The sequence below is a fragment of the Alligator sinensis genome, unplaced genomic scaffold (genome assembly GCF_000455745.1).
Source record: "Alligator sinensis unplaced genomic scaffold, ASM45574v1 scaffold6_1, whole genome shotgun sequence".
Taxonomy (NCBI): Eukaryota; Metazoa; Chordata; order Crocodylia; family Alligatoridae; genus Alligator; species Alligator sinensis.
The window spans coordinates 238180-248613 of NW_005842698.1; the positions used below are offsets into that span (position 1 = coordinate 238180).

At 49.2% G+C, this 10434-nt stretch overlaps 1 long non-coding RNA gene across 2 annotated transcripts in view; it reads right to left on the reverse strand.

Annotated features, from left to right (window-relative positions):
• The window catches only part of LOC102380935, a 45757-nt gene that overhangs the window by 15513 nt on the left and 19810 nt on the right, over window positions 1-10434 (reverse strand). For both annotated transcript variants that reach the window (XR_003096334.1, XR_324992.3), the window contains exon 3: window positions 535-624. This is a non-coding gene — a long non-coding RNA (uncharacterized LOC102380935). The remainder of the gene's footprint in view (window positions 1-534; window positions 625-10434) is intronic.

Here is a 10434-nt window from a genome sequence, read left to right on the forward strand (position 1 = left end):
GGGACCTGGATCTCTTCAGCCTCCACAAAAGAAGGGATCTTGTGGCTGTTTACAAATTCATTTGGGCGGGGGGGAGGGGCAGCAAGAAATTAGAGATGCTCTGTTTACCAGGGCACCCCTTGGAATAACCAGAAACAATGGCCACACACTGACAGACAGAAGATGTAGGTAGGGCATTAGGAAGAACTTCTTTATGGTAAGGGTTGCCAGAATCTGGAATGGGCTTCCAAGGGAAGTGGTGCTCTCCCCTACCTTGTGGGTATTCAAGAGGAGACTGGACAAGCATCTGGCCAGGGTCATATGACCCCAGCACTTTTTCCTGCCCAGGGCAGGGGGTCGGACGTGATGATCTATTGAGGTCCCTTCTGACCCTAACATCTATGAATCTATGAATCTATGACCAGCCCCAGCAAACTTGGAAGAGAAACTGAGAAGAGGGGTTACCCCGGTTTTATGCCGGCAATGGGACAAAGAGACTGTAGCCACACTCACTAATGAGTTAATTAGCACCACGGAGCACTGGCGGGGACTTACCTTGAGGTTCTCGAGGGTGGGGTTCCTCTCCAGAGTTAACGAGCAGTTCTGGGAACAAGTTGAAGAGGCTGTTGTTTGCAAATCAGGCTGCTGTAAAAGAAACGAGAATTAAAAATCCATGGAGTGACTTAACGTGTCTGGGGAACTTATTCTGTGAATACCAATTAACATCATAACAATCTATTTCCTCCCCTCATAAGATCAAAGTCATGTCAGGCGAGTACAAGAGGAAACAGGCAGTATTGCACAATCCTCACAACATAAGGAATGCAGGGAAAGCAGTTGTTAACATATAATTCCACATCCTCTCACGTCTTTGGCCACCAACCTGCTGCCTGTACCTGCTTCAGCGTTTATCAATTCCCTGGTGTCCTTGCTTGTATATATACCATCCAGATCACCTCCTCTCAGACTGGGACCACCCATACTGGAGCCTCTTCATCATTTTCTTTCTGAGTCAGGACTATCCCGTCTGGGTTTTTCCAAACCTTCCACCCTTGGAATTCTGTCCATTGCACTAGCTCTATAATAGAGGGATCTGCTTGCTGCAGAGTTACTCAGTTTGTCTGCCTACACACACACACACACACACACACTGCTGGGGCCCTGTGCTCCCAGGTCCGGCTGTGCAGCCAGAAACCATGTGGTGCTGGAGCAGAGTAAGGGCAGGAAGCAGAGAAACAGCTGGGGTGAGCGGGGCTGGGCTCCTGCCTCCTGCTGCCCGCTTCCCTTGGTTCCTACTGCCCCAGGCTCCTGTCACCTTTGACAGGCAGCCAGGAGCAGATAAATATTTTCTAAATTTTTTAGGGGTTCCGCAGGCTGGATAGAATGGCCTGGCAGGCCACATTCAGCCTGCGGGCCATATTTTGCCCACCCCTGTCTTAACCACATAGTGATGGCATGTGGCAGGGGCTTTATGGAATCCCTGTGGAACCTGAGTGAAGGTGTACTGTGTACCTTGAGAAGTAAAAGAAAACTTATACAAAAATCTGCATGCAAAAGGACTGCAAAGAAAGCATTAGATAAATCCACTACTGAGAACTACTTTGCCCCTTCACTGATATTCAGAGCTTGATAGTCCACCGTCAGCTACCAGATTTTTCCATCATGTTTCTGTGCTGGCCGGATGGGACTGTTATTTCTGCTCAGTTTTTCAGCCAGCACTCCTTGCTTAGCCAGATCATCAATGACTTTCTAGATACAACTGATTATTTCTTCTTGGAATTTGTACTGTCACTCAGGGACTAGATCCCCTCCTTCTACCTTTTTCAATGCCTAAATCTTATCACACTCAGTTTTCCTCCTTGCCCAGACTAACTGAACCTGCTGTACCAGATTCCACACAGCAGAATTCCAGTCCCCTGGCACTTCCAGAGGCTCAACTGCCTTCAGGGGAGCACACTGACGTGCTGCTGCAATCACTACTCCTGCACCAGAGTCAGGGTTCTCCACTTGCCTAAGCTCCCAGTTAACCAAGTCTATTTTCACAGACAACTTCTGCAGTGTAACAATACCAAGGATCCCTGCCCCACTCAATTCTGCTGAAGCAAATCTCTTGCACACAGTGGGCATGTGTGTCCCCTCACCTCTCTATGGCCTGTTATGATCACTGGGACCTTTGCCTCATCTTCCCTGTCTCTCGCCTGCCATGATTTGTTGTAACGATAATCTCTGAGAGGATGGATGGTATCACGTGAGTTGGTCCACCTGGACCACAGGACTCCTCCACCCCTACACCCTGCCCTTTTCTTATCGTTGTTTGGGGCCATAAGGGACCTTACAAATCATTGGGTCCAGCCCCCCTGTACTTGAGCAGGAAAGACTGCTGGGGTCTGATGACCCTAGCAAGATGGACATCAAGGCACTTTTTGAAGATCGCCAGGGTGGCTGACTGTACCACCTCTGGGGGGAGCCTGTTCCAAACCCCTGGTACTCAACTTGTAAAGAAGTGTTTCCTTATGTCTAGTCTAAAGCTATCTTCAATCGGTTTGTGCCTATTATTTCTTGTCCTCCCCTGGGAGGCGTTGGTGAATGGTTTCTCTCCTATGCCCTGATGTACTCCCTTGATATAGTTATAGGCTGCCACCAAGTCCCCTCTGAGTCTCCTCTTCTCCAGGCTGAATAGTCCCAAGTCTTTCAGTCTCTCCTCATACGACTTGGTCTCTAGGCCTCTAATCATGTGTGAGGCCCTCCTTTGGACTCTCTTGAGCTTCGCCATATCCTTCCTGAAGTGCAGCGGCCACAACTGGAACAGTACTCCAGCTGTGGTCTCACCAAGGCCAAGTAGAGCGGGAGGATGACATCTTTTGTCTTGCTTGAGATGCCTTGGTAGATGCATGCCAGTGTTTGATTAGCTCTGCTAGCTACAGCATCACATTGGTGGCTCATGTTCATTGTGTTGTCTATCACGACACCCAGGTCTTGTTCAGTTATGGTGTTGGCAAGCATAGTATTGCCGAGCCTGTAAGTGTGTTGTGGATTATTTCTCCCCAGAGGGAGCACTTTGCATTTCTCTTTATTAAATGACATCAGGTTTTTCTCTCAGGTGACAAGCTGTAATGTTCTGGTGATGGTACATTGGATCATGGAATCTTGATTCCTCCCTGACTTGGTTCAGTTACTGGTCTCACAACTGGTTGGTGTCCCTCTCCTCAAGATAGGTCTGTCTCTTCAGGTTCAGATGTTCTGTTCTTGTCTGTGTTCATCTTTCTTTCGTGCACTCCCCTTGTTACAGCCTCTGACTTCTCTATTGTGAGGCCCTGCATTTGGTGCTTCTCCCTGGATTAATAGGCCTAGAGGGGTGAAATCTCTCTCTGCTGGTCCCCCGGACTCTTAACTAAATGGCTTATATGGTCTGGGTGTACGGATTAAGACCCCATAAGCTACAACTCAAATACATAAAGGATCCTCCTTTCCCCTGTGTTCTCTACCTCACTTGGGAGTACTAAAAAAAGAAAAAAGAAACAGGCTCTCGCCCACCTGGCTTGTGGCACTTCATAAGGCTATAAAGAAAACCCTGGGCCTCTGGATTTTACAGTTCAGCTGAGCCCCCTACAGCTGCTCAAACCAGGTGACTATTTACTCAGTCCGGCCAGAGAAATCCCTCCTTTGTCTGGGTTAATTTAGGGGTCCCTTGAGTCTAACCCCAACTCAGTGGTCTTCTCCCATCCTCTTCCCCATCTAGGCTTGGCTGTCCCTCTTGTTCCCTGCCTTCCGGCTTGTGGGGCCAGCCACCACTATCCCATCATCTGGTGCTACTTATCTTACTGGACACACTGGGTGGGTCAGTCACTTGTGGTTGCTGGATCCTGGCATCCCACAAGGGTTCGGCTGGCTAGGTCTGCAGTGCTGTGGGTCTTCCTCCCAGTACTGCTGCACCACCTTTGCTCCTGAAGATGTTGGGCACCATGCCTCTCTCAGCATCTCTCTTGAACCAGTCTGGGCTTCCTCCTGGGCTAATCAGCACTGGCTCCTGAGAGCACACGTTCCCCCAAACCTGAGCCGGCATGCCACTCCATTTTCCCCACAGGTCTCTTCACCAGCACACTGGAAAGTGCAGCTCACCCAGACCCCACCAGGTGCTTTTCTCCCTGGAGTTATTCTCCAGCGTGTTGGGGAAGCGCAGCCCACCTGGACCCCACTGGATGCTTTTCTCCTGGAGCTCTTCTCCAGTGCACTGGGGAAGCACGGCTCACCTGGACCCCACTGGGTGAGTTTTGCCCCAGTGACACCAGTCCCACAGGGGTCTAACGGGAGCTGCGTCCCAGTCCCTGGTACACCCACACAAGGGACTCTCTTGAATTCCAAATTCAATTTGACCCATCGGGGGGTCATACTCTGCCCCATTAAGGCCTTCCAACATCCTGTGTCCAGCAGTCAGCTTTGATGTTTCAAATTCCGAACTCAAAAGTGTCATTGAGGTGCCTGTATTCTCTAGCATTGGCTTAATCCCTATAGCCCTATTGTCATCTTCTCAACAGATCTTAATCACTGGCCATCCCCACCAATCCATTTTAATAGGTGCTACAATTTCAGGGGATGAGACTGGAGCTATGGGGCACCCATATTGGGAATCCCAGGGCAATGGCTTTCCACATCTCCTTCCCCTCTATTCTTCCCCTTGTCCTTGTGAGCTGCCAGCCTGTACAATAGATCAGTGGTCAGTTTTCCATCAATATCATTCTTATTTTCATATTTCAACAATTGTCTTCACACTTCCAGCCTCTCTGGGTCTCCCAGCAATATCCCTGGAGATTTTCCCCACCAATCTTTACCACAAGCACCTGTTATAGCTACAACCTTCCCTCTTTGCCTTGACTTCCCCCAAAGTCTGGAACACAAGCTTACAAACATCTCCTAACTGGTGCTCTATTTGGTTTAATGGAAGCTGGGCATTGATTCCTTATGCAGCCAGCTGCAAATCTGTCAGAATGCCCTGAAATAACGGTTCTTGAACCCAGGAACATCATAATTATACAGTGGCCATCCCACTATTCCAGCTACTCCTCTCTGGGGATCGCCATCTTGTAGTGGTGAGGAGGTTTGCGTGTTCCAGTGATCCTGAGAGCAAGGCCATCTGGAGCTTCATGCTCCTGGTAGGATCATCCATGGTGGCAAGGTCGAGGGGGAGGTTCCTGACTAAGAGCAATCCAAGAAGACCTCAATGGTGGACCAGGTGCAAAAAAGTGTAACCCCCTTTTCAGTGGCTGTGAAGGTGGATGAAGGCTGCAGCAGATCAAGGGTCTCCAATCATCTTGGATTCCATTCCATTAGACTTACATCCCTATCTGTCAAGGACCAGGAGTTTGTTGGTGTGCAATAACATCCTCACGTTAAAATAAGTCATGCACAGGTGTCTTCCTTATGGGAATTATCTTACTCATTCATGAGCGATGGCCCCTCACTCATTCCAGCTACCACAGACAGAATCTTATTCCTCTATGTATACAGATCAAGTCTCTGTCCTTTTTGCACCTCATTATGGAACTCAACTAGCAAGTTTTCATCCAGAAAGTACACCATTAACACATCTCTGTACAGGTCAGACATATTTCCTTGTACTCCACACCTGGCATCACTGGGAAGGGCCCCAAAATTATCCTTGGTCATGCATTCCTTGAGCAAAGCAATCAGATCTTCAGTCAAATTTGTTAGCAGGGATGCTACAGCAGCCAGCCACCTGACTAGTTTTCTTATTAACCAGACCCAGAGATTTCACTATTGCTTGGAGCTGCTCTGGTGAATAGGGTTTTACCTCCATTCACTAGATAGTGGGCTGTTGCCACCCACCTAAGCTGATGGTAGTGGCATATGATGTTACCACTAGTACTACAGGCTCTGGAGAAGTGGATGCTTTATAACATCCCTTGCCCACAGGATCATCACTGTCTAGATCAAGTTGTCCAAATACCCTGAGGAAGGGAGATTATAGGGTAGGGGAAACAGCTCAAGATCATTTTCAGGGAATCCTCCTGCCTTCACAGCATCCACAGTTCCCTGAGCCTCCAGAAACTGCCTCCCGAGTTTCCCTATTTCCTGATAGGACTTCAGGTGGCTCACTTTTTCATAATCTATCTCCTGAGTCTCCTTAAGGACCTGTTGTATCCCTGCCCTGGATTCTTCTACCTTGGCCTTCTATGCCTGCACCTCCTCTTTTAGCTGGTGACATTCCAGATCCTTCTAATCTACTTTCCTCATTACAGCCTAAACCTCTATCATCTTATCCAGAGTCTGACTCACATGGATCGAACCTACAGCTGTCGCCGCTCCACAACCTTACTCAATTTGGCATTAACACTTGTTTTCCTACATCAAGTCTCCCTGCAGCCTGGACACTTCTTCATGCAAAGATTTACACAAAAGCAAAAGCCCATGCAGCACAGCTCCCTTATACTTGCTCTTATCAAACTTCAGCAACTTTGGTGGTCGGGGGCCAATGCCACCTTGTTCTGCAAACTCCTCCTTTTGTATTCTCCTCTGATGACTCTTCATTTCTGGGTACCATCGATTTGTTTTCTTGTGGTCATCCTGCTGTCCATGGTCTGGTTTGTCAGCCAAAATTCTATCTCCATAAATCCATCACATACACATACCTTAATTTGGTCATTTCATTGCAAACTGGAAATCCCAGGGGTTTTGCAGCTGAGCACTGTGAACTAGTGCCAGGCCTATCTTTGTTATGAAAATACAGTTTGGATGTTTTTAATTTCCCAGGATGTGTATGCCTATTGGCTTGAAGGCTGTGAAACTTTGTCACAAACAGTCTGTTAGAAACCAATTAACCCTTGCCATTCCCCTAGACCATTAGATAATACAATATCTATTTTATCTATAAGCCAGTTCCTAAAAGCAAGTCTCTAAATATCATTTTCTAGCCCTCAAGTACAGCAATAAAATGCATACTACAACCCTGTCCTCATGGACTGTGCAGAGCGCTCTCAGAATAGAAAACATGAACACTATAAGCTAATACTCAACCTTTTTTTGCTAAATCAGAAATTAGCTATAGGTCAGAATTAGTAAGGGAACTCCCTTCATGTGCCTTGCACTCAAACTATAAGTCTTTTCTCTATGTAACCCTTATTGTGCCAAGTACTGGATGGCATTAACAAGGGCTGAGTTCAAATTAAGTGGTTTTACACAATTTTTGTATCTTGGTTTGAAACCCAACCTGGAAACCCAGGGGGAAAATTCTACCTCTGTGTTCAAATACAAACAAACTTTCTCATTTGCAAGTAACAGTAAATTATAACAATGTTTATTAAGAGGGGGAAGATGGTGGGGGAAAAAGAAACACCAAACAATCTTAGAGAAAACCTTGTATCATTCAACTATTGTAGTGCAAGAGGGTTTTGGCAAGCTGTCAAGGGCTGCACAGGTAGCCCCACCCCTTGACAGGTACCCCAAACCCTGGTAATGACCTTGGGACCAAAAGTCACATCCCTGAACTTTGCCACCAGAAGGCTGCTCCTCGCTCCTTGACCCCTGGAAATACTCCTTTTAGAAAGGAGTTTTGCCATCTCGGAACCAGAAAAATACCAAATTATATTTTCTAAAAATCAAACATCTACAATATTAATGAATTTGATTTCAAAAAATATTTTTGTCCCATTTTGCATGTGGGTATGAGGGGGTGGACAGGTGTGTGGGGTGTGCGTGTGGAGTAAGGGAGCATGTGGATGTGTGTGTGTGGATATGTGTGGGTGGGTATGGGGTTTGTGGGAAGCTGTGGGGGGGGGTGCCTGGGATGTGTGGTGTGTATGGTGAGGTGTGCTTGTGGGACTCGCACACACTCTCCCTCTCCCTCCCTCCGTCACTGCATACACACACACTCTGTGCCTTCCTCACTATACACACACACAAACACACACACACACACACACTCTCTCTCTCTCTCCTATCATTGCTCTCTCTGTCTCTCTCTCCCCCTCCCTCACTGTGCGTGCATGCACACACACATGCATACACACCTTCCTGCTCCTGGCCCTGGGGTACCAGCATAACCCCGTGCTCCCACAGTCCGGCCCAGGGCCATATGGTGCCGAAGCAGGTGGGCAGGGGAGCAATGAAAGCTGGGACAGGCAGAAGCTTCTGGTTGAGGGAGGCGGGAGTAATGAGGTAAGAAAAATAGGTAATGAGGTAAGAAGAATAGTTGGGGAGGTAGGTACTGAGGTCCCAGAGAGGAGGGGAGTCGGGTGTCCAAGACGAGTGGTCGTTCCTTAAGAAGACGATCCTCCATGCCCACAGGGAGGTAATCCCAACAAGGATCAAAGGGGGTGTAGCAGAGCACTGGGGGCCCTGCTCCTAAAGAGGAGAAACTGCTGAGGAAAGAGCCCTAGCAGTGAATAAGGAGCTCAGCTGTTGGTTGCCAGGGCAACTGGAGTCAGCAAGCGACCCACACCTGCCAGCAGTCAGCTGACTGTAAGGGGCAGGGCCTGGCCCTTATAAACCCTAGGAGCTGAGACCAGAAGCAGTTCCCTGCCAGCAGCCAGAGAGGAAGGAGCTCCCTGAGCAAAGATGTGAGAAGAAGCCTGACTGCAGGTACAGCTCAAACCGAGTAAAGGATGGCAGCTCTAAGATGTCTGAGCCATGTGGTTTTAGGCGGGTGGCTTTAAGTTATGTTATAGCCTAGGGGCTTGTGTTTTTGTTTTGTTGTTACACCAGTAGTTTGGGTGAGGCTATTAGGGGTTGGAGGAGGCCTCATAGGGGACTCAAGGTAGTGTGAGGACCCCAGTGCCGGTGAGGGCACAGTGAGGGCACAGTATTTGGGTGGTATAGACCCCAGCCCCAGAGAGGGGCAGCTGAGAAGCCCCCACAGAAGGGGGTGTTGTGGAAAAGCCCCAGGGCAGGGGTGGTGAGCCCCAGAGAGGGGGCATTACTGAGAAGCCCCAGTGTAGGCGTGGTGAACCCTGGAGAAGGGGACGGCTTACTGGCAAGCCCCAGAGAGAGGGTGGTGTTATAGGAGAGCCCCAGAGAGACTGAACAACATCTATTCCAGCTGTGAGGCTTGGGGCGTGGTATAAGGGGTGGTTGGAGCCACGCATAGCCCATAAGGCTAGGGTGCCCTGAAGCACCTGTTTGCAGGACAAGACCCACGAGGGGTCTGGGAGTCTACAGGGCCAGAGGTTACAGTGGACCGTGTCCAAGAAGACATAAGGCAGCCTCCCTAATATATTGGAACATCAATAGACGTGGCAGGTGAGAATTTGAGGGTGCCCTTGGGCCAACTTGGCATGGGAAGGGGCCTTGAGGAGATCACGGCCCTCCTGCAGGACCCTGCCATGACGGGGCAAGAGGGCGCAAAAGCCCCCATGGATCACCAAAAGCATGCGGGAACATCTCCTAGCAAAAAGGGAGGCGTACACCCAATAGAAGGGAGGGGACATCACCAGGGAGGACTATACCTCAGTTGCTCTGGGCTGCAGGGGGGGCGGTCAAGAACGCTAATCCAGAGATGGAACTGGGACTAGCTACCTGGATCAAGGACAACAAGAAGTCCTTTTTTAAATAATACGGGGCAAAAAGAAGGTACCGGGAAACACGGGTTCTCTGCAAGACACGCTAGGAAATCTGGTTGTTGCACCAGATGACAAAGCTAACCTACTTAACAATTTTTTTTGCCTCCACTTTCCTGAGTAGGGACCAGATCAGCTCGTCTGCCGGGACCCCCTCAGGCCCTGGGGGAGGCGCACCCAGGCCTAGGGTCAGTGAGGAACTAGTCAGGGAAGTTCTGGAGGGACTAGATGTATTTAAATCAGCTGGTCCTGACAGTCTCCACCCCAGAGTGCTGAGGGAATTAGCAGAGGTCATTGTGGGACCCCTGGCATGGCTTTATGAGCACTTGTGGTACTCTGGTGTGGTGCCAGAGGACTGGAAAAGGGCCAATGTGGTTCCCATTTTCAAAAAAGGGAGGAAGGAGCACCCAGGGAACTATAGGCCAGTCAGTTTTACCTCGATCCTGGGTTAGCTTTTGGAGAGAATTATCCTGGTGCATGTCCGTGAGAGGTCAGCAGGGGAGATTATGCTTAGGGGCAACCAACATGGGTTCTTTAGAGGCAGGTCCTGTCAGACCAACCTGGTGGCCTTCTATGACCAGGTCACAAAATCCTTAGACATAGGGGTAGCAGTGAACACCTACACAGTCAAATGGGTCATTAATTGGCTGGAAGGCTGCACCCAGAGAGTGATGGCGGATGGGTCATTTTCAACCTGGAGGGACGTGGGCAGTGGTGTCCCCCAGGGCTTTGTCCTCGGACCCGCACTGTTCAACATCTTCATCAGTGACTTGGACGGGGGGGGGTAAAAAGCACGCTGTTCAAATTTGCTGACAACACTAAGATGTGGGGGGAAGTGGGCATGCTAGAAGGGAGGAATAGGCTGCAATTGGACCTAGATAGGTTA